Below are 23,026 nucleotides of genomic sequence, written 5' to 3'. Positions count from 1 at the left end.
TTCATTGATTCATTTCCTTGACGGTGTGTGTGGGTCAATGGAGTTCTTAAAGAAAGGAGCAGAGGAATATGATTGACATATGTAGGCAGTCTCTCTGGTAAAGTCTGTCCTGGAAGAAAGCAAATGGAAAGTTTTGGGGTGCCTGTGTGGCTCAGTGCATTAAGCATCTGACACTTGATTTTGTCTCCGGTAATGATCTCAGGGTCGTGATATTGAGTCCCATGTAGGGCCTGCACTGGGCTCCCATTGGGCTCTGTGCTAAATGTGGAGCCTGCTTAAGATTCTCTCTCTCTCTCTCTCTCTCTCTCTCTCTCTCTCTCCCTCTCCCTCTCTCTCTCTCCCCCTCTTAAAAAAAAAAGGAAAGTTTTGACAATTTTATATACCTCTCAACTATCAGTTCCTCGGTAGAGAAATAGCTCTCTTTTATACAATAACGTTGAGAGTCATCCAGTTGTTTCCCAAGTTTAAGTTTTTGAGCATCGGCTTTATTAAATGAGCCAATGAGTAACAAGTGTGTTCTTGGTATTACTAGTCAATAAGTGAGAGAGTGAGACTAAAGGAATTTAGTACAGCCTTACCCTGAAGAATTTGCGAATTTTTAGAAAATATGACAAATTATACAAATGATAAACGAAGTGAATGTCACACAAAACTATATACACTATTTTCCAAGTGCCAAATTATATGGTAGCGGCTATGAAACACCATCAGAAATCAGAAAGGAAAGGGTAAGGAAGGGCAAAGTGTTCTGTAGTCCCTTACAACTTTTATTTTTTATTTATTTTTTTCCCTTACAACTTTTTAAAACAGGGAGGAACTTACAAATGAACTATGTAAATCCTTGTGTGTACAAAAAGACTCCAAGCTTATAATGTGGCTTAGTTAGACATGAAGGCAAAACTGGAATCTTATTTTCAACACTTTAGGCACCCTGTATTAAGCAAAACTTTACCTTGGCAGTGAAGGACGGGCATGCTTTGGATTACAAGAGGAACGAATATTTTAGGCAAGCAACTGAGTAAACTATAAAAAGAACAGTTGTAGTATCTGACTATATTGTGTTATATCAATGGATCTATTATGCAAGTGGCTTTACTGATCTAGAGGATTTATTACATAAATAAATAACTTTAACCACAAATACATAACTGCTGGATTAAAAACATGTAGATAATTTACCTATGCAAAGAATCCTATTTTATACTTTGGTCTTTTACAAGTCTAGAAGAGTCGATGGCAGAAACATTAGTAACCTTACAATCAATACTTTTGACTCACAAAGAATGATTGTGAATTACAGTAGTCCCCAGACCCCCTTCCACAGTTTTGCTTTCTGAAGTTTGAGTTACTCTGGTCAATGAGGTCCTGAGGCAGATGATCCTCCTGACATAGCAACGGAAGGTCAATACTAGCTTAACACTAGGTTAACGATGGTTACATCATTCACCCTACTTAACCTCTTCACGAAGGCATTTTATCATCTCACATCATCAAGGGTAAGTACAGTACAATCAGATATTCTGAGAGAGACTTGACCTCACATAACCTTTATTATATAGTATTTTGTTATAATTATTCTAGTTTACTATTAGTTTATTATTAGTTATTATTATTAATCTCTGGGCCTCATTTATAAATAAGACTTTGTCATAGGGATGTACGTGTAGGATAAGGCATAGTATACATAGGGTTCCAGGGTGCCTGTTTGGCTCACTTTGTTAAGCCTCTGACTCTTGATTTCGGCTCAGATCATGATCTCATGGTTCATGAGATTGAGCTCCTGCTGACAGCACAGAACCTGCCTGGGATTCTTTCTCTCCCTCTCTCTCTGCCCCATCTCCCTTTGCTATCTCTCTCTCTTCAAAATAATAAATCAACATAAAAAATTACATAAGGTTCCATAGTATCTACAGTTTTAGGCATCTGCTGGGGGTTCTTGGAAGGCATCCCTCCCTCTGTTGTGGATAAGGGGAGACTACTGAATATCTTTGGAGATTGAATTTCCAGCCTTCAGACCACCATAAAGAACTTACACAACCTTGACACTTTCAGCTGAAAAGGGGAGGTAAATAATCTCAGATTCCCCAAGTCATTATTCCAAATTTACAAAGGAAAATCTATGTGAGCAATGGAGAAACATCATCTGTGAGCTAATGTTTGAAGGAAGAGTAGTGTAATAAAGTCTTAAATGCTTACTTTATATCTACTTAAGACTACTTTTTCCCTTTAATTTCTAGTTGTTTAAAATTCTTGTCATGATTTTGATCCTGTTTTCATGGATTTTCTGTTGGTTCAGAAAACATTTGTTTAGCACACACTCTGGCTCAAACACTGTGTTAGGTGCTGAAAATAAGGAGATGAGAAACAGCCTTTTCCTTATTTACAGAGAAAAGCGACAATTCAGGTACAAAAAATAAGGCGCCTTTCATGATCTGTTATACTCAAGGTTCTTAATTACTTTGAATGCTATTTAATTCAATTCTCATAAAAATCTGTAAACTATTATACATTTATAAAAGAGGAACTGAAACAGTATCTGGTATAGAGTAAAAATCACAAAAAAATAGAAAAGAATGTATAACGTATAATGCAAGGAGAAAATGACTTTATAGTTAAAAAAATCTGAAATGATTGTCTTTCTTTTCCCATTTTATGTTGAATTTAAACTTATAAAATTTACAAATTCAATTTAAACTTAAAAAAATTCCCTGAAAATGATTTATATGCTGAAATGTTTACATTTAAATAAATTATCTGAAAATAAGTAAGTGCATTTTACTTATTTCCCCGATTGTTTTTGGAAAGACTTCTGCTTGGGGCACTGAGTAAGCTTTTACAGTGCAGTGAATACATGTAAACTATTCATTTATATATTTAAAAAACACAAAAGAAAACAGAATTACTGCAAGTTTAATTAGCACACAAGCTGTTTAGCCTTTGGTTCTGTGCTGACTGACAAACTCTTAGTCATCCTTAAAGACTTATCTCAAAAGCTTATTCAATTGTCAACACATTTTAGTATGAGTCATATAGCTCTGTTAGATTTTGAGAAAACAAGATGAAAAGGTAAGGTCCTTGACCTCAAGATGTTACTGATCTTTAAAAAAATACATAAGAAAAAAAAGAGTAAAAAAAACCCCCACTTTTAATTATCCAAATATGAGATTTAATGTAAGGAAATAGAAGCATAAAAATTTATTGGGAAGTGTGGTGGAATTAGTCCCCTCCAAAGGACTTCTGCAGATAATCTGGGAGTGAAGGGTTTCCAGGGGCCAGCTCTTAAAGTGTCTGTTTCAGTTGGGAGCCTCCCACCCCATCCCCATCTGTGGTCCCGCCATTCCTGGGGCAGCCATGTCTGGTGATTGAGCCAAGAGTGGTTATAGAGCTGAGCCATTTTAACCCAATGTGAAACAACTTTCATAGTTAGTAATCCCTCCAGATGACTCCCCCTATTGGAATGGCTAAAACTGTTTCAGGTCTGCAGGCAAGTTTGACTTCTTTTCTTTCCCCTACACCGCTCCTTCCCTCCTCATCCTCCTTTAGTGGATCCTTGATAAACATCTTGCATCTTAAATCTGGTCTCAGAGTCATTCTGGAAAATGCCTACTTGGATAAAAGGACTGGGGGAATCCGAAGTCAGAAAAGTTGCCATGTAAGTTCTCAGTGTGTAATGTCAAAGCCTGTTTTTCTGTGCTCATCTTCATTGAACGTCTCTGACCAAAGTTATTAGTGACTTCCTTGTTGCTGACCAGTGTGCTTCTTTCCTTTATTGAACCTACGGGGATGGATACTACTGACTCCCTTTTCTCAAACTTGTTTATTCCTTGTCTGGTTGGTGATTAAGTGTATGCATATAAACTCTGTCTCAAATCCCACCATTCCACCAATGAACTGTGAGACCTGGGACATTATGTTTAGCATCTCTGTTACCTTAGTATCTTTGGTCTGTAAAATGCTGATACCCTTTGTATCTATTTTATGAGGCTGCTGTGATGATTAAATGTATAGAATATACATTTATACCTTTTGTACCATTTCAACTGTTGCTCCTTCTACCTCTCTGACAGTTCCTTCTGAGCCTATTCCCATTCTTTCCTTTTGCCCCAATCCCTCTTTAAACTGTGATGCTGTCTTTACTTGACTCTTTTTCCGTATCCAGAAATATCTGAAGAAGAAAACTCTGGAAAAATTATAATAAAAAATTGGAGAAATATTTTAACACAACTCTCCATAAATATTTTTGTCCTCTCAATTTTTGTTTGCCCATGTGCAGATAACAAAACAAATGTTGCAGAATTTCTGTGTGTAGATGGTATGGTTTGTGCTTGTCTTGTTCTGACACAGTCTTTCATTGCTCTGTGCAAAAAAAATCATTATTTATTAAGGATTAGAGGAATATAAATTATAGTTTAAAATAGGTAATAAATAGCTTAGAGAAGAACTTTTTCAAAGGAATTCAAATTTTTTTAAGAAAGCTTGCTAAAACCCTTCCTTGCAAAATTCCATCCTGTAACACAGCTAGTGCCTGAAGAACACGTGAATAAACCATCAACTAACACGATTATTAAAATAATGCATCTGAATATAATTTTATTTCTAGAAAATCACTATCATGTTAATCTTTGTTGCAAACATCCACTTCATGTGTCTTTGGCCTTTACCTTTTTGACTCAAAGCCTTGGAATTTCTTTCTTTCTCCCCAATTTGATAGGTCTTTTTTTAAAATTATTATTTAAGTTTATTTATTTTGAGAGACAGAAAGAACAGAGGAGGGGCAGAGAGAAAGGGAGAGAGAATCCCAGGGAGTCTCCGTGCCATCCTTGCAGAGCCTGATGCAGGGCTTGAACCCATGAATCATGAGATCATGACCTGAGCAGAAAGCAAGAGTCTAGCGGAAAGCACGGCTAAGCCATGCAGGTGCCCCAACCAAATTTGATGGTTCTAAAGTCAAGGTTTTGCTTCAATACATATGTAACGCTTTCAGGGCAAAATATTATCATTTTGGAGATCATTTGATTTTAATTGGATATATTATTACTCAGTTTAGACTGGAGCGTTCCATCTTAATCTAATTTCTGAATTTCAGATGACTGTCATGGTAATAAAGACACAGGGAGGGGGGAATGGTGGGCAATCCCAAGGCTGCAGGATTTCAGGTTTCTGTTTAGTTGGTTCCCTATGTTTACTGAAATCAGCTCTTAATACTGCTCGTTTCTGGATACCTCTGATCTTCAAAGTAGAGGAATTTAGGCATATTTAGAAATCAATTTTATTTTGTGTACTGAAAAGCAGGTTGATATTGCTAAAGGGATGCACTAACAGGGAGATAACAGTATTTTCATCTTTTGTATCATTTGGCAGGTATTGTTCTAGAAGCCAAAGTTTGCATCGTTCTAAAAGGTGATAATTACAATTCATTCCTCATGCATACGTTTAGCACTTAAAATGACTAAACTCACATTCCAACTTGAATTCCATAGTTTTCTTCTTTGCATAAGACAGCCAGTAATTTTTGAGTGTCCAATAAATCACTCATTTTACCTATATTTATACCTCCCTCACCATAAAGAGTCTCTGGAAAATAAACCTTAGACCATGCACAAAACAAAAATCACAGAGAATGTGACCACAAATGCAAAGTGAGGTGCGGAGTTGAGAAATTATTCCACAGATTCAATCCCTCCTAAATATACAGCTGGTAATCAACCTGTCCTTTTGTCCCCTGACCTTTCACCCACCTCTCTGCACCAGTTGGACGTGCACCAACTCATCACCACACTGGTTCTTCTCCTGTAACAATCACGCATTGCCATCTACCAAGCTCCTATATAGTAAAAACCGTGCAGAAACACTTGGCCTACTTTGTTTCTTCTATTTCTTTGAATAACTGGAGTTAAGTAGTATTTTACGATTAGGAAAACACTTGCAGAAATTTGACGTTTCTTAACTAAGGGCACAAAGATACTAAATAGCAGAGGGGGATTCAACTTTGGTGGGTGTCTGTTTCATCTCTCCAGGGGTCGACCATCAATCTGTAAGGCATCATTGAAGGCTCAGGACTCAAATAACCAAAAAAGTTAGATAAAATATCTAACTTAAAATTTCACAGCTTAGGGACGCCTGGGTGGCTCAGTCGGTGAAGCGTCCGACTTCGGCTCAGGTCACAGTTTGTGAGTTCGAGCCCTGCGTCAGGCTCTGTGCTGACAGCTCAGAGCCTGGAGCCTACTTCGGATTCTGTGTCTCAATCTCTCTCTGCCCCTCCCCGACTTGTGCTCGGTCTCTCTCTGTTTCTCAAAAATAAATATAAATGTAAAAAAAAATTCACAGCTTAAAAAAATGCACAGTTTTCTTCTATCCAAAGCACTTACGTACATCAGTGTGAGTGTGGTGAATTGTAGCCCAAATTGTATCTATGACATTGGTTATTTTGCTAAATATTTTTAAGTACTAAGATAATGTCTCATTGCACAATTATATTTCATTAGATAGCAAGAAAAATCTTGGACTTGGCTTTAGAATATAGTGCATTTTTTTCTTTCAACCTTCTCTCTTCCAAGTTCATCACATTATAGTTAGAAAACTACTCACATATTTCAGATGTGGTCAAGATTCATGTATGTGTGTGTGAGTGAGTGTGTATGCATATGTATACATATATGTACACACACCTATATTGCATGCATATAAATAATGTGCATACATATTTATGAGCCTATCTATTGCATGTGTATGCACCATATTTCCTTTAAGAAATATTTTTAATCAATAGAGCATTAAATATTACAAAAATAAGAAAAAATCAGAAAGCCAATGCCCTTTTCGACAGTCCTGGGCATTAAAATCGAGGAAAATAAACTCTAAAAAATGAAATTAAAAGAAAGATGTTATCACCATGAATTTAAGGTGAATATAACTTGTCTCTGTTTGCAGATGTCAAATGATACATTTTGCATTTATAGTGAAGCAGAAAAATTATCAAAAATCTTTTAAGTGTACACAACAAAGGAAATTTCGGTTGCAAAACAATCGTTTTATATTTGGTTTTTGCAATCTCATGACATTTTAGCCCTGATTACCCATCTGGACATTCTCTTTAAAAAAGAAAAGAAAAAGTAAGAATCTTAGCACCTCATAATAAATTACTAAAAGTGATTTGTTTTTTCTTTGTTTGCTTTAAAAAACTATTGCGCTCCAAAAGGTTTTCATGCCAACAGGAAAAACTGACCTCCTCCTCTCTCCCTCCCTCCCTTAATTCCTTTCAATAGTACGAACTTGTGCCTTGTGAACCAACCCCATGTCTTGGGCAGCAGGGTGTTGTGAAATGAATGAGCGCATATTCTACCTAACTTCCTACCCCTCCTGACACCACTGCTTCCTGAGCTCTGGGGTCATCTTTTAGTTGGAAGCTGAATTGATCAAATGCTGCCTTCTGTTGTTACAAAATCAGAGATTACTCCCGCTATAGCAAAGTTTGGGGTTGCTTTTTAAGCCAAATGGGGCAAAGCTTCTAAATGTCGATGATCCGTGTTGGGACATCCGGGCACTAACTTACAAAAATGAGTTCAAGTCTCTCCTTACACAGAGGAGTAAACCTCTATGGCACCCTCCCCTTTAAGGACCACTGTTTGCTATGGCCAGGAACCAAATAGTGTCCTGTAGATGGTATACCATGTATTCTTTATAATACATTTGATGTTGGGAGGGCTTTTTTAGGAGCATTCTGTCCAGAAAAGTCAGGAAGCTCCGCTAGGAAGAAGGCTGCGCAGGAGATGACGGCACTTGCCTTCCCGTCTGAAACCTCAAGAGTCATTTCTGCACATCTTAGCAACATTAAGACAATTGGCAGTCCTTTTGAAGAAAATGCCAGGGCTCCAGTAAGAGGAGGCTTGCCGAAAAACATTAAGGTGCAATAAAGAGATGCGCGGTGGCTCTTGGAGAACTTTTTACTGTGACTCATCTGCAACCTTTTGCAAAATTTAATGTGGCAAAAGTACTGCGTTATTATGATGTACCATGTGGTATCCCGATTTGTCATCTTCACTTGACATATCTTTTATTGAGGGGTACAAGAAGAAACCCCACATTGGCTGAGGAAAAATTGTCTACTTACATCCCACACGGAGATTTAAAAATATATTCCTAGAATTTGGCATTTACAGGAACATGTTTCACTTTAGTAGTTCTGAAACGAGATAGCTTTTTTACCCTTTGAGTGTAAAAATCTATAACCTTAGTACATCACCACTAGAGGGCCATTGGCACTCGCCTTAATTTGGTAAATGGTGGCAGGGAGGTGGGGGTAAAGCAGGGAACAAAGCATTTGAATTGACTTTGCCCCTTTATCTTTTTATAGGGTGGACTGGTTTATGATTTACAATTACAGTTTGAATTTTTTGCCTTGTCATTTTATTTATTGTTTTGAAATTCCATAAAACATTATGTTCATTTGTTTTCAAGCACTGAGTCAGGTCTAAATTAGAATCTTTTCTACCACACAGATAAAACTATTACATTGGAAGACTATTCCATCCCAAGCCCCGTAATTTTCCCATATAGTTACTTAAATTATTTTTCAACAAAGCTGTTATAATGACATTTGATGTGTGAAGTTGCACAGGAAAAATATAAAAACTTGCTCAATGTAAGAGTGATTGGAGAAAGGCATCACATTCCTTTCTATGTAAAGATGGAGTAATTTCCATGGGATGATCTTATAGGTGAGAATGCCTTGAAGTTCTTTTGGCATGAAAATTAACTTAAACTTTCTACAGACAAATATAAACACATCGCAAGCAAAATGTCTACTTAAAGCCGTCAGTAGTAAGTGTCTTCATACATTTATTGCTACACTGGTTCCAATTCTAGGTAATAATAGTTCTCTTTGAAAAATATAAGAATGGCCTTTATGCTTTTGTGGACTAACAGTTATTAATAATGCTGTTTAGAGATGACGTGAATAATAAATAATTTTCTAATATAAACTTTGCAATTAAACTCAGTGTTTTAATATTGGGAAATAGTATTCACTTTTCTTGAGCACAATTAATATGTCATGACTCTGACATGAAATACCCATATTACTTTGTGGGTTGTATCAAATTTTGCTTGGTCTGATTGTTAACTGAATATCTGGGTCAAGTAAAGTAATAATAGCTTGACGTACGAGTGAATAAATGAAATGGTGTACAATATCTGCTATATATATTTTTTCCCTTGTGATTTTCTTCTTTGATTTAATTCTTTGAATTATTCTTGGAATAATTAAGTACATATTTTCCCATCATCCTTTATCTTTATTTTGCTGTGATTGCCACATTGCACAAGGTTATTTCTTGATCTGATGGTTTCTCCTGTAGGCCCATCAGCTTCTAAAAGAAAGAAACAGTATATTATTAATCCCTGAATCTCTATGCCCACCTATAGTATGGCCTCTAACTAGGTAAAATTAATTAGACTTCTTTTAGTGATGGTCAATTTGAGAGTAAAGCTATAGACTGTTTTTTCTTCCTGTGTTCTAGAAGGATGCCTGTTTTAAAGTCACCTGGAAATTTACTGTCTCAGATGGTGAACAGACCATTGATCTGGGCAATATCAGCCCCAGTAATGGCATGTCACGGCTGCTTTCGGCTGAGCAGCAGACCTGTCTTTCCTACTGTCTTTCTTCACCCTGATTACTAAAGAAGACTTAAAGGACCTTACATTTTACTCAGGAGCTTCTGCTTGTGTGCAGATAGTCGCTACTCTTAGCGCGTGGTTCATAACCTCAATACAAAAGCATGGCTAATTTATAATTAACTTACGATGTATAATGTGTTCTTTTTAAAAAAAAAAGTGTATTAATTTATTTTGAGAGAGAGAGAGAGCACAGGGAAGGGCAGAGAGAGAGAGAGGGAGCCTGATGTGGGGCTCGAACTTACGCACTGTGAGATCATGACCTGAGCCCAAATCAAGAGTTGGTCACTTAACCGACTAAGCCACCTGGGAGCCCCTATGATGTATAATGTGCTTTTGTGTCCAACAGAATACGTTCTAATTTTTCTTCACTATGTAGTAACAGTGATATCAATAAGAGCTAACTTACTGAACACGTACTGTGTGTCAAAAGCTCTTGGAAATCCTTTGTACATGCTTTAACTCATTTAATATCTTGCTAAAATTGGACAAAGTTTCCATTCTTTATCTGTAAGCTTGAGGTGTGTGTATGTCCTTGACTGGAGTTAGGGGAATACTGAATATAAAGCGCTTGTCACTGTTAGATTTTATACTGATAAGCATTTCCCTCCGCTCTTTCCATTAGTAAAACTTTTCTTGTTCAGTGATGACTTTCAACATTCACTGCTTCTACCGCTGAGTGGGCACTTGGACTAAGCTAGGAGCTCTGCTAAGGGGTTTTATGTAAAGTATCTCATTTCATTTGTACAATAACTATATGCGGTTGCTAGCATTTTCTCCATTTAATGCTCTGGGAATGTGAAGCAGGAAAAGATTACATGATGTGCCCATTGAAAATAATCATGTCGGGATCAAAGTCCAGGAGCAATCTGATACAGAAGACTGTCATGTTCCTACCCTCTGCCTTACACTGTTTCCTAAATCTGTAAATACACACTTTATCACTGATCGCAACTTCCCATTTCTGGTGTGCTTTAATAAATGACTTCTGGAGCAGCTTTATACACTAATAACTTTTCATTTAGGTTATATCAAATTATTACTTTGTCATTCTGTTTATGGCAGTGTATGAGAATTCTTTCTTTTTCTGAAATGAAATTATTATTAGCCTTGGTTAGAAGGTCAGGACATATTAGGGTTCCTCTCTGCCTTAGCTACATCAGCCATGTGTAGTTGAGGATGTTCTCTCTTCCTCATAAGGCACTGAGAAGTAAAAAAAAAAAAACAAACAGTTGAGAAGTTAAGGAAATAATGCCAAATTATTATGACCATTTATATTAGATTAAAATGTGATAAGATGTGGAACATCTTTAAATCTTGTTCACAGAAAGTTTCACAGTCTTTCATATTCGTCATGAGATTTTTAATGCAGGGCTGCTGTCTCAATATGACTAAAACATCAAACCTTGTTAATGATCTATGAATTAAGATAGATTCTATATGATGATGCTTTTTAATTGAGAAGGTTTCTTTAACTGAATTGAGACCTGTGTGCACTTTGTTGATTTCCAAGCAGTTCCTTAATAATCATGAACTTTTAAAGTCACGCTGATTAAAAAAAAAAAGCAAGTAGCCCTTATAAGCCATTGCATACAATTTGAAATAAAATAGCCACTTAGGGGCGCCTGGGTGGCTTAGTCGGTTGGGCATCCGACTTCCGCTCAGGTCATGATCTCACGGTTCATGAGTTCAAGCCCTATGTCCAGCTCTGTGCTGACAGCTTGGAGCCTGCAGCCTGCTTAGGATTCTGTGTCTGCTTCTCTCTCTGCCCCTCCCCCGCTTGTGCTCTCTCTCTATCAAAAATAAATAAATGTAAAAAAACAAAATTAAAAAAAATAGCCACTTAAATTTAGTTCATAGAAAGAAATGAATGCCATCCATATGTATTATGTCATCTATATTTGTTATGGTCATAATCATTATGTAAAAGAGTTTGAGTATTGGCCTTTTATGTGTTATGCAAAATAAGAACGCTTGCTGTTTGATGTTCAATTTTGGTTATCTTGCAATGTTACAAGATTATTTGTGGCATGTAATTTAGGTAACCAGGCGAAAGCCCACTTATTGGTGGGCCAAGTGTTGCCAGGAAAAGCAAAAGCAGTAAAGTTTTAGAGTTAAGAGTGAGAATTCTGATCTCAAAAGCCAGGTGCTTCAAATCCCAGTCCCTTAATAATCCTCTCACAATGAATAAACTGCTTAAACTCGGTTGCCTAAATTTCCTTATTTTAAAAAAAATGAAAATAATAATTATACCCATCATAGTTAACTTATTAAACTTTTTTTTAAAATTTTGGAATAATTGTGGATTCACATGTAGTTGCAAGAAATAACAGAGAGCCCATGTATCCTTTACTCAGTTTTCTGCAATGATAACATCTGGAAGCAGATGATCTGCCTCCTGACATGGCATCGGAAGGTCAGCAGTAGCCTAGCGCTAGGTCACAACACCTGTGTCATTCATCCTGTTTCATCTTGTCCCCTGGGCATTTGATCATTTCTCATCCTCACAAGGGGAAGAGTGAGTACAGTACAATAAGATATTTTGAGAGCGACCCCATTTACCTAACTTGTATCACATATCATTATAATTTTCTAATTCATTACTTCTTGTTGTCCATCTCTTACTGGGCCTAATCCATAAACTAAACTTTATCATTGGTGTGTACGTATGGGAAAAACCATAGTACCTACGGAGTCTGGTCCTAGCTGCAGTTCCAGGCATCACCTGCGGATAAGGGGGGGTGGGGGCTAGTGTAACCTATCACAACCAGGATACTGACACGGTCAAGATGCAGAATATTCTCATCAGAATTCCTCGTGTTGCACTTGTACAGCCACAGCATGTCCCTCCTACCTACGCACCATTCTTAATCCCTGCCAATCGCTGATCTGTTTTTCACGTCTATAATTTTCTCACTTCCAGAATAGTATACAAATAAAATCCTGCAGTATGCAATCTTTCTGGGTTGATTTTTTCACTCAGCACAATTTTCTGGTGATCTGGGTAGCCGATAGTCGTTTGTTATTTTCCATCGCTTAAGAGCCTTCTATGGTACACATGCACTACATTTAACCATTACACCCATTGAAAGATGTCTGCTTTGTTCACAATCCATTTTGAGATCCATGTGGTTTTTTTACCTCCTTTGAGATTTTCTCCTTGATCCACGGATTAATTAGAAATGTGTTGTTTAGTTTCAAAGAATTTAGAGGCTTTCCTATTTGTGTTACTGATTTCTTTGGGTTTCAACTTTTTATATTTATTAAGGATTGTTCTGTGGCTCAGTATATAGTCTATCTTGGTATATTATGCAGGCACTTGAAAAGACGGGTTCCCTACCCCCCTAACCTGCATATGTCTAAGTCCAGCTCTGGAGATAATGAATACGAACAAAAATATATTGTGTCAAAATTTCTCAGTTTATTTTATTTCTTCTAATTTCAGTGTTTGTGTGGTAGAAAAGGAATTAATTAAAACTCCTGGAAAATAAAGACACACACACACCATAGATATAAATCTATAAATATATATCTGTGGCATATATATATGAATGTATATGTATATGTATATGTATGTGTATGTGTATGTGTATGTATATGTATATGTATATGGCAGCTGTTGTTAGCTAAGAAATTCAAGTCAAAAACTCACTTCATTCAACAGCTATTTATAAAGTGTCAGTTCACTAGTTGGGCAAATGAGGCAGGCATTAATCAAATAGTCATAGTAGTGGATGTAAAAAGCTATCATCCTCACATGGGCAGGAGCTCAGTTCCAGGAAAACACAGAACAAAGAAATCTCCCCAAGTTGAGAAAGCTTTGCTAGTCAATATCTGAAGAATATTCAGGAGATACATTCTGGTGTAACTAACTTTACAAGAAATTTGCATAATTTAGAGCTGGTTCTTATCGTGGGCACAAGATGGTAAATTATCACAGGGGACAAGGGGAGCTTGGGTGGCCCAGTCGGTTAGGTATCCGACTTCAGCTCAGGTCATGATCTCACAGTTCATTGGTTTGAGCCCCGCGTCAGGATCTGTGCTGACGGCTCAGAGCCTGGAGCCTGCTTCAGATTCTGTGTCTCCCTCTCTCTCTCTGCCCTTCCTCTCTCTCTCTCTCTCTCTCTCAAAAATAAATAAACATTAAACAATTAAAAAAAATTATCACAGGGGACAATAAAGTGACTTTTATGGGAGATGAAGAGATCACTTTGATAACAGTATTACAAACCTCCTTGGGCTTTGTTTCAGCTGCTGCTGGCCAGATCTCACACAAATCTCCAGTAAGCACTTCCCTCATGTTTCTTCAGTTTGGCCAAGTGTTTGCTCACATCCTTATGGAGAGCTTTTTCTTCAGAGCACTCTTCAGAGGGTTTAATATCTCCTGAGTATTTCCTCTGTATTCTCCTTTTATTAACTCCCTTCTTCTGAAATTGAAAAAGGTCGAGTGTTTCTAAATATTATGAAGTTCATGGGATTTGTTTCCTGGGTGTGTGTGTATGTGTGCTGATGGAGTGATGTTTATCACAGACGACAGAGCAACTCTATTGTATATGGTACATTTATTGGAAGGGGGATAGGAAATACAATGAGCAGTTATAATCAGAAAAGAAGAAAAGAATGAACACAAATATAGATCATTAAATTCAACCTCTGCTGTTCTCATATTTCTCTTTCCACAATCTGTTCTCACAATTTTTCTCACCAAGGATGTATTAGATATATTCATGAGTCTTCCTCAAGCAGTATTTTCTTGAAAGGTTGTTCCTTTCAAAAAGCAAAATGATTTATCTTGGTTTAAGACCTTTGATGTCAAACTGCAGAAGCTTTCCTTTAAAGGTGAAGGAATTTTCTTTTCAGCTTCCATCTTTACTTGTTTACAACATCTCAAGACATTTGTTTGGATTTGAAACTTTACAGGCTTAGTCTTATTAGGGATGTCATTTTTTTATTTGTTCCACGTTCTATCTCTACCCCTCCCCCCACTGACACCCCCACATTAGAAAGAGTAAATTCAATTAGCTCCATTACTTTTGAATTATGATACAGCAAAAAAACATATTCTTCCTCCTCTTAAAAATTGCTCGAAGCTTTATTTGTACTGGTTTAACTCAAAAGTGGATTTAAACTTCACACTTGGCAGTATTATAAGGGGAAAGAAAAGTGAAGCCAAATTAAAAAAAAAAAAACACCTTATACAATCTAAAGCTCAAAAACATGACTAGTATTTTGTTCTGAAATTTTTATCCAAATACACTATGTACATTTTCATTGTAAAAGCACAGGTACAGTAAGAGAATATTATAACTGTGTTCATTTTGATTGAATAAAATAATCATTGACTCTCTGCCATATAGAATATGCCCAGGAACTAGAAGAAGAAAATAGAGATGCGTAAGATTTAGTCCCGGCTACCAAAAGAGTCTAAAACTGGAAAATAGGATTATAATAGTACAAGGCATGGGCATAAACAAAATTTTATGGTGGTTCAGAGGAGAAATAGGTCCTGGTCAATCTGAAGTTATACCAAGCAGCCCTCAGCTACTGTTGGGACCAGAGCAATGACCTCCTGATTCAGCACTCTGAGTTCACTCCTATTTCCCTTGACTCCATTTTTCCAAGTGCCTGGTTTTATGATTTTTTTTTAATGTAAATTTAATCATATCACTCCTTTGCCTAAAACTCTGTAGTTGTTTTCACAGCACTTAGAACATGGTTCAGATTCCTCACTCCGCCTCACCAGTTGCTACCTGATCCAGTACTTGCCACCCTCTCCTTCAGCTCTTTAATCATGCTAAGTTCCTTCCTGCCTTAGACTCTATGCCCTTGCTTCTCTCTAAACTTGGAAGCTTTTCTGCAAATGCTTGCCTTGACTTGCCCCTTCACATAATTCACATCGTAGGTTAATATACATATCATGTGCTGAGAACAGGGCCTGACAAACAGTAAGCATTTTACAGCGTTGGCTGTGGGTGGCCACCTACTCACCTAACTCTTCCACCATTTTGTTTTAATCAGATACTATTTGGTGTTATCTCTTTCACACTTCATATTATATAATACATGGCCTCTTAACACCATTATCATGATGATGATGATGATGATGATGTGTGTGTTTATTATCTATCTTCCCTTATTAGTTTTTAATCTCCATAGGGCAAGCAAAGGTTCTGTCAGTTTTGCTTTTAGTTGGATTTCCAAGACCTAGAACAGCACCTGATATATTGTGGTCACTTAACAAAAATATGCCACACCTGGCGACTGGGTGGCTTATGTGGTTAAGGATCTGACTTCAGCTCAGGTCGTGATCTCAGGGTTGGTGAGTTTGAGTCCTGAATCAGGTGAACTCGAGGCCTGTTTCAGGTGAGTCCCGCTTCTGTCTCTTTCTGTCTCTCTCTCACTGCCCCTTGCTCACTTGTGCCCTCTCTCTCTCAAAAAAAAAAAAAAAAAAAAGTCACACCATTTTGAATGAAAAAAACTACAGTAATAGAAGTTTAAAAGTTTATTTCAGCTTGTTTTAAAATTAGGACCCCTCTTTAGATGGAGAACTTGTGCATGCTACTTTTGCATTGGCTCTAAAACTGTTTTTGTGTTAGGGCTGGGGATGGATGTTAGAGATTTGTCTTAGGACATAGATTGATGCAATGTGGCTGTGAAGTTGACCAATGACTCAGTTTTCCATCACAATGTCTATCCCTCCCAGCTCTCCAGTCTACCATTAGGGTTATATGTCTCTGAGAACTGAAAATTTGGGGAACGTTTAGTTTAATTCTATTCTTCCCAGTTTTACTGAGATATGATATACAAATAAAAATTGTATATATTCAAGGCGTACAATTTGGTATTTTGATAAAAGTATACTTTGTGTAATGATTACCACAACCAAGCTAATTAACATATCTATCACTTCACATAGTTACAGTTTTTTGTTTTTGTTTTTGTCTTTGCTTTTTTTTTTGTGGTAAGAAGACCAAAGATCTACTCACTTAGCAAAAGTCAACTACAGAATACGTTATTATTATCTGTAGTCATCATGCTTTACATTAGCCTCTAGAACTCTTACTTGATTTTTTAATTTAAAAAATTAAAATTTTATTTTATTCTTTTATTTTATTCATTTTATTTTATTTTATTTTATTTTATTTTATTTTATTTTATTTTATTTTATTTTATTTTATTTTATTTTATTTTATATATGAGAACTTACTTTATAACAGAGTTAGTGCCCTTTGGTCAACATCTCTCTATTTCCCCCATCCCCCTGGCCTTTGGCAACTATTCTTCTACTCTCTGTTTATCTAAGTTCAACATTTTATATTTCTTATCTAAGTAATATTATGCAATACCTATCTTTCTGTGTCTGGCTTATTCATTTAGCATCACATTTTATTTATCTAGTCATCCATTGCCTATTTCCATATCTTGGCTATTGCGATTAATGCTTCCATAAACACAGGAGGGCAGGGATCTTTTTGAGATCCTGATTTCATTTCCTTTGGATATAAACCCAGAAGTGGTATCGGTGGATCATATGGTAGTTGCATTTTTAATTTATTGAGGAAATTCTCTTCTGTTTCCCAGAGTGGCATTTCCTTTTTTTCCCAACAGTGTTCTCTTTTCCCTACATCCTCACCAATGCTTGTTATCTTTTCCTTTGACCATAATCATTCTAACAGGTGTCAGGCGGATAGGTTTTGATTCATATTTCCCTGATTAATGATGTTGAACACCTTTTCATATACCTGTTGGCCATCTGTCAGTCTTCTTTTGAGAAATGTCTATTTGATTCCTTTACAATTTTTAATTGGGTTATTTGCTTTTATGTTATTGAGTTCCTTACATATTTTGAAATGCACCTATCATTAGATATATGGTTTGAAAATATTTTCTCCTATTCTGTAGTTTGCCTTTTAATTTAATTTTTTATTTCTTTTGCTACACAGTAACTTATTGGTTTTATATAATCTCATTTGTTAATTTTTGCTTTCATTACCTGTGTATTTGGTGTCATATTCAAAAAGAAAATTTTCATCAATACCAATGTCAAGAAGCCTATTTCCTATATTTTCTTCTAAGAGCTTTACTGTCTCAGGTCTAATATTTAAGTCTTGATTCATTTGTGTTGGTTTTTGTGTATGGTGAAAGATAAGGGTCCAGTTTCATTTTTTTGTACGTGAATATCCTGTTTCCCCAGCACCTTTATTAAAAACACTATCTTTTCCTCAATGTGCATTCTTGGCACTCTTGTCAAAGATTAATTAAACATATATATGTGGGTTTATTTCTGGACTATTTTCCTCCAATAGCCTATGAGTCTATTTTTATGGCGGTCCCATATTGTGTTGATTACTATAGCTTCTTAGTATTGTTTAAAATCAGGAAGCGTGGTGCCTCTAGCTTTATTGTTCTTTCTCAAAATGGGCCATTTCAGGGTCCTTGGGGTTCCATACAAACTTGTAGGATTCTTTTTCTATTTCCGTGAAAAATGCCATCGGATTTTGATAAGGATTGCATTAAATCTGTACATCATTTTGGGTAGTATGAACATTTTAACAATATTTACTCTTCCGATCCAGAAGCATGGACTATCTTTTCATTTGTTTGTATCTTCTTCAATTTATTTATTCACTGTCTTATAGTTTTCAGTGTACAGATCTTTTACCTCCATGGTTTACTTTATTCTTCAGTATTTTATTCTTTCTGATGATATTGTAAATGGGATTGTTTTCCTAACTTCTCTTTCTGATAGTTCATTGATAATGTATAAAAAGAATGGATTTTTGTCTTTTGATTTTACGTTCTCCAACTTCACTAAATTTGCTTGTTAAGCTCAAGGTATTTTTTGGTAGTTTTTAGGAGTTTCTGTAGAAGATTGTGTCATCTGTGACAATTTTTCTTCTTCCTTTCCAATTGGGATGACTTTTATTTGTTTTTCTTGCCTAATTCCTCCGGCTAGATTGCTAGTAAGTACTGTGTCGAATAGATGCAGCATCCTTGTCTGGTTCCTGATCTTAGAGAAAAACTTTCAGTTTGCCACTGTTGAGTATGATGCTAGCCATTGATTTCCATGGGCAAATATGGCCTTTAGTATGTTAGGTACATTCTTGCTATACTAATTTGTTGAGAGTTTTTATCACAAAGTGATGTTGAATTTTGTCAAATGCATTTTCTGCATCTACAGAGATGATCATATCATTTTGTTTTCCTTTGATTAATGTGGTGAGTCAAGTTTATTGATCTGAAAATGTTGAATAATCCTTACATCCCAGGGATAAATCTTATATTATCATGTGCTGTGAACATTTTAATGATCTCTTGATTTTGGTTTGTTAGTATTATATTGAAAATTTTGGTATCTTTGTTTATCATGGATATTGGTCTGTAATTTTCTTTACTGACAGTCCCTTTCTCTAGCTTTGGCATCAGGGTAATTCTGAACGACTAACATGAGTTTGGAAATGTTCATTCTTCTTTGATTTTTTGGAAGAGTTTGAGAAGTACTGACATTAATTATTATTGAAGTGTTTGGTAGCACTAATCAGTGAAACTATGTGGTCCTATACTTTTGTTTTGGGGGAGGTTTTTCATTAGTAACTCAACTTCCTTACTCATTAGTGATCTGGTTTTTTTTTAATTCCTTCATGATTTGGTCTTGATAAGTTGTATGTTGGAATTCATCCATTGCTTCTAAGTCATCCAATTTATTAGTGCATAATTGTTCCTGGTAGTCTCTTTTGATCTTGTGTAATTTTGTAATAAAAGCTGTAATGTCATTTCCAGTCCCTGGAACAGTGATAAAATAATTTGCTGTTGTTTAAACCATGCAACCTGTATGTATGATATTATTACAGCCTAAGTATGTTAATACAATTCTATGGGATGTTTTGCTGGATATAGATTTCTAGGTGGAAGGCTTTTAGTTATTTTTTTTCTTCATCACTTTAAACATGTCTTGCTGTTTATTGGCCTCTATAGTTTTATAGTTTCTGATAAAGAATCAGCAGTCATCCACCCTCTGGGCGAGTGTGTAATGCAACAATATATAATAAGACATATTTTCAATTACACTAAAGGTAAGAATTGTGTCTAGTTCATTTTTCTTAAATCACAGGTCATACTTACAGACAGATAAGAAAAATAAATATACATAAACAAGACAATTTATATGAGTGAGAGGTATGCTTTACTGGAAAGTGCTGATGAGATACAGTTTGTATGGGACCAGGCCACTGTTGTAACTGTCTTTGAAATGAACGGGACAACCATGTTAAATGTTGAGTTGTGGTTTTTTGTTTTTTTTTTTTTTGTCATCGAACAGGCCTGTTATGTTTCTGGTAGAGGTCACTGTCAAGTAAATACTGTGTCAAACAGAAAATCTAGGAAGCATGCCTGTTGATAAAGAGCAGATACTCTCTTACTGGCTCCGTGCGCTACTTGACCTGCTAACTTCAGGTAACCCTCTTGCTGACAGGCCTGAAGGGGAACCATATGGCAACGCACACACCAAAGTGTCAATGGCCTCACTATCGAACACCTGGGCAATGAAATTCTAAGCTTTACAATTTGGTTCACGGGGTCTCTGTTTACGACAGTGCTCCATGTTCTGACAGCGTCTCTCCATTTGTAGGTTACGTAAAGATGGCGGTGACAAACAAGGAAAGGTATCAAGAGTCAGAAGGACTAAACTGGTGATCAAGCACTACCACCCGCCAGCTGTGTGGCTTCGGAAAGGTTACCGCAATGCTTTTATCCATAGTTCTCGCAACTGCAAAATGGGGACAACACATGTCTCATAGGACTGGGGTTTAAGTGAACTATTCTATATGCACATGCTTTATTGAAAGGAAGCAAGGTAACAAGCATTTTCTTGTTCGATATCCCAAAGTTCTTGCCCCTGTAGTGTTGCAGGTAATATGTTAGCAGAGCTTTCAAAAAGTCAGTCTGAAATATAATTGCCTACTTTAATAAATAGCAATTTTGTAATAATTTTCCCCTTTGCTTCTGAATGCTCATCTTGATGGCTTTGCCTGCTTTTTAATTGTGTGCATGTCTATTAAGGTGAGGGAAGAACATTTTTCTTTTGAAAATAAAGAAACTCAGTTCTTTCCAAGCTATTCAGCAGTTTAAAAATCCATTTAAATATTCGCTAAGCAAAATAAGAAGAATCAACCGCTCACAATGCTTCATTAAGGTACTACAGAATCAAGCTGACAGAACCACAGTTGGTTTATAGCCATTTTTGCACTAAGGTTTTAACACAAGTTTTAGATTATAAGGAGCAGCCAAGTTGTCAGCATAGGGAAGTATTTACTCATTAACATTTCTCACAGAAAATTTGGGTTATTTATCTATAAGACACAGAATATGAACTACTTGGTTTACTGCTAAACTTATCATAAAGCCCTAAGGTATAATAATTCCACAGACTTGAAAGAGTTGAAGTTATAAGTTCATCTTCTTAAATTACTATACTTATGAAGTGTGGTGTATGGTTAAATTTCACTATGATTAGACTTAAAATTTCAATTTTGCCAGTCCTAGGTAAGACAACTTAAAAAAGTAGTAATTTAATCATTTGTAAATTATTATTTTTTTTTTAATTTTTTTTTAACGTTTATTTATTTTTGAGACAGAGAGAGACAGAGCATGAACGGGGGAGGGGCAGAGAGAGAGGGAGACACAGAATCGGAAACAGGCTCCAGGCTCTGAGCCATCTGCCCAGAGCCTGACGCGGGGCTCGAACTCACGGACCGCGAGATCGTGACCTGAGCCGAAGTCGGGCGCTTAACCGACTGAGCCACCCAGGCGCCCCTGTAAATTATTTTTTTTTAAAGATAAAGTAAGGTCCTTGGTAGTTGATAATAACTTTTTGTTACACTCTAGAAATAGAAACATAAATGTTCCATCAAATAATGCATTTTATACTCACTAAAGACAAGGATATATGTTTTATTTAAGTAAACTTTTACAAGCAATCAAAGACAAAAATTTCCTAAAAATGAAAGCATAATTATGATTGCTGTATATTACGTCCAAGTTTTCTGAGAAAAGGAAAAATGAAATGTCAAGTATAAGACTTGATATATGCTATTTTAATATTAAAGAAAAGAGAAATACAAAGACAAATGTCAAAAATACTCTAGATTTTCAGATTGGGTTTATAAAAGGATCAAACTTGTTTGTAAAATTCCTTATTAATATCCGTCTTGTTCAATAATATGTCTGAGGGGACAGGACAATCTGATGTTGAATAATTAAATCATTCTAGGACTATTTGTATTAAGAATTTTACTGATTTTGTCCACTGAATGTTCACGGAATGCTTGTGTTCCTTGTGCTGAAGAGAGGTTATGGAGACAGAGTTCCAAAGGGTTTGAATTAGAACTAATCCAGGGGCTACCATTGGGACAAAAAGTTATCTGGGACATTAGGAGAAGAGTCATTATCATGAATAAATTATCTCCGATCTGTGTATCAAGTTCAATCAATTCCTGTGATGAAACAGATGGTTTTCCCAACTTGCCACACTGTCCTCCCTTTTGTTATTTCATTTCAGCTCCAAGAATGCATTTGATTTGTGGAGAATCTAGTAGCAAAGACATTTACACAAAATTGTTTCCAGTACCTTAGTTGCTAAAAGCCTGATCAGAACCATTTGCTAAGGAAGAAAAGAATCTTCAAGGAACCAGTAATCTTGGTTTTGCTCCAACTCTCCAACGTCTCTGGACTGTGTAAAACATTGAAAAGAAGCAAGCAAAAAAAAAAAAAAAAAAAAAAAAAAAGAGAGAGAGAGAGAGAGAGAGAGAGAAAAGAAAAAAGAAAAAAAAAGAAAAAAGAAAAAAAAGACAACTGTAGATCGCAGTTCTACAACACACTTCAGATTCCACTTCAACTTTGATCTCAAAAATCTGAAGGGGAAATTTTCTTCTGTTCCATACTTTTTCCTGAACGTAAATATTATCATACCAAGATTAAAAACAGAGAATTTTAGGCTCTTGTCCTAAAACTATTGTTTGTATATACGGAGCTGAGTATAATTTTAAAATTCATAATGTAAAAATGAATAAATAAATAAATAAATAAAATGTATAATATAGTCCCCGCTATGGCTCAACTAATTAAAAAAGTCAATTTATAAAACATTTTGAGTGAGCATCAGGGTGCCTGGGTGGCTTAGTCTGTTAAGCGTCCAACTCTTGATTTCAGCTGAGGTCATGATCTCACGGTTCATGAGTTTGAACCCCATATTGGGCTCTGTGCTGATGGCACAGAGCCTTCTTGAGATTCTCTGTCTCCCTCTCTCTCTGCCCCTCACCCACTCTCATGCACTGTCTCAAAATAAATAAATAAACTT

General features: G+C 36.1%; 1 long non-coding RNA gene across 4 annotated transcripts in view; it reads left to right on the top strand.

Annotated features, from left to right (window-relative positions):
• Nucleotides 1-22,391, top strand: part of LOC122240408 — a 79,044-nt gene extending 56,653 nt beyond the window's left edge. For 2 of the 4 annotated variants that reach the window (XR_006220126.1, XR_006220125.1), the window contains one exon: nt 20,300-20,589. This is a non-coding gene — a long non-coding RNA (uncharacterized LOC122240408). Of the gene's footprint in view, nt 1-20,299; nt 20,590-22,228 lie in introns of those variants that run through there. The other 2 variants (XR_006220128.1, XR_006220127.1) reach the window with 2 other exon arrangements.
• Nucleotides 22,392-23,026: the final 635 nt, after the last annotated feature.

This window comes from Panthera tigris, chromosome B4 (genome assembly GCF_018350195.1).
Source record: "Panthera tigris isolate Pti1 chromosome B4, P.tigris_Pti1_mat1.1, whole genome shotgun sequence".
Taxonomy (NCBI): domain Eukaryota; kingdom Metazoa; phylum Chordata; class Mammalia; order Carnivora; family Felidae; genus Panthera; species Panthera tigris.
The sequence above is the reverse complement of the archived record's forward strand: the minus strand, read 5'-3'. Positions and strand labels throughout refer to the sequence as shown.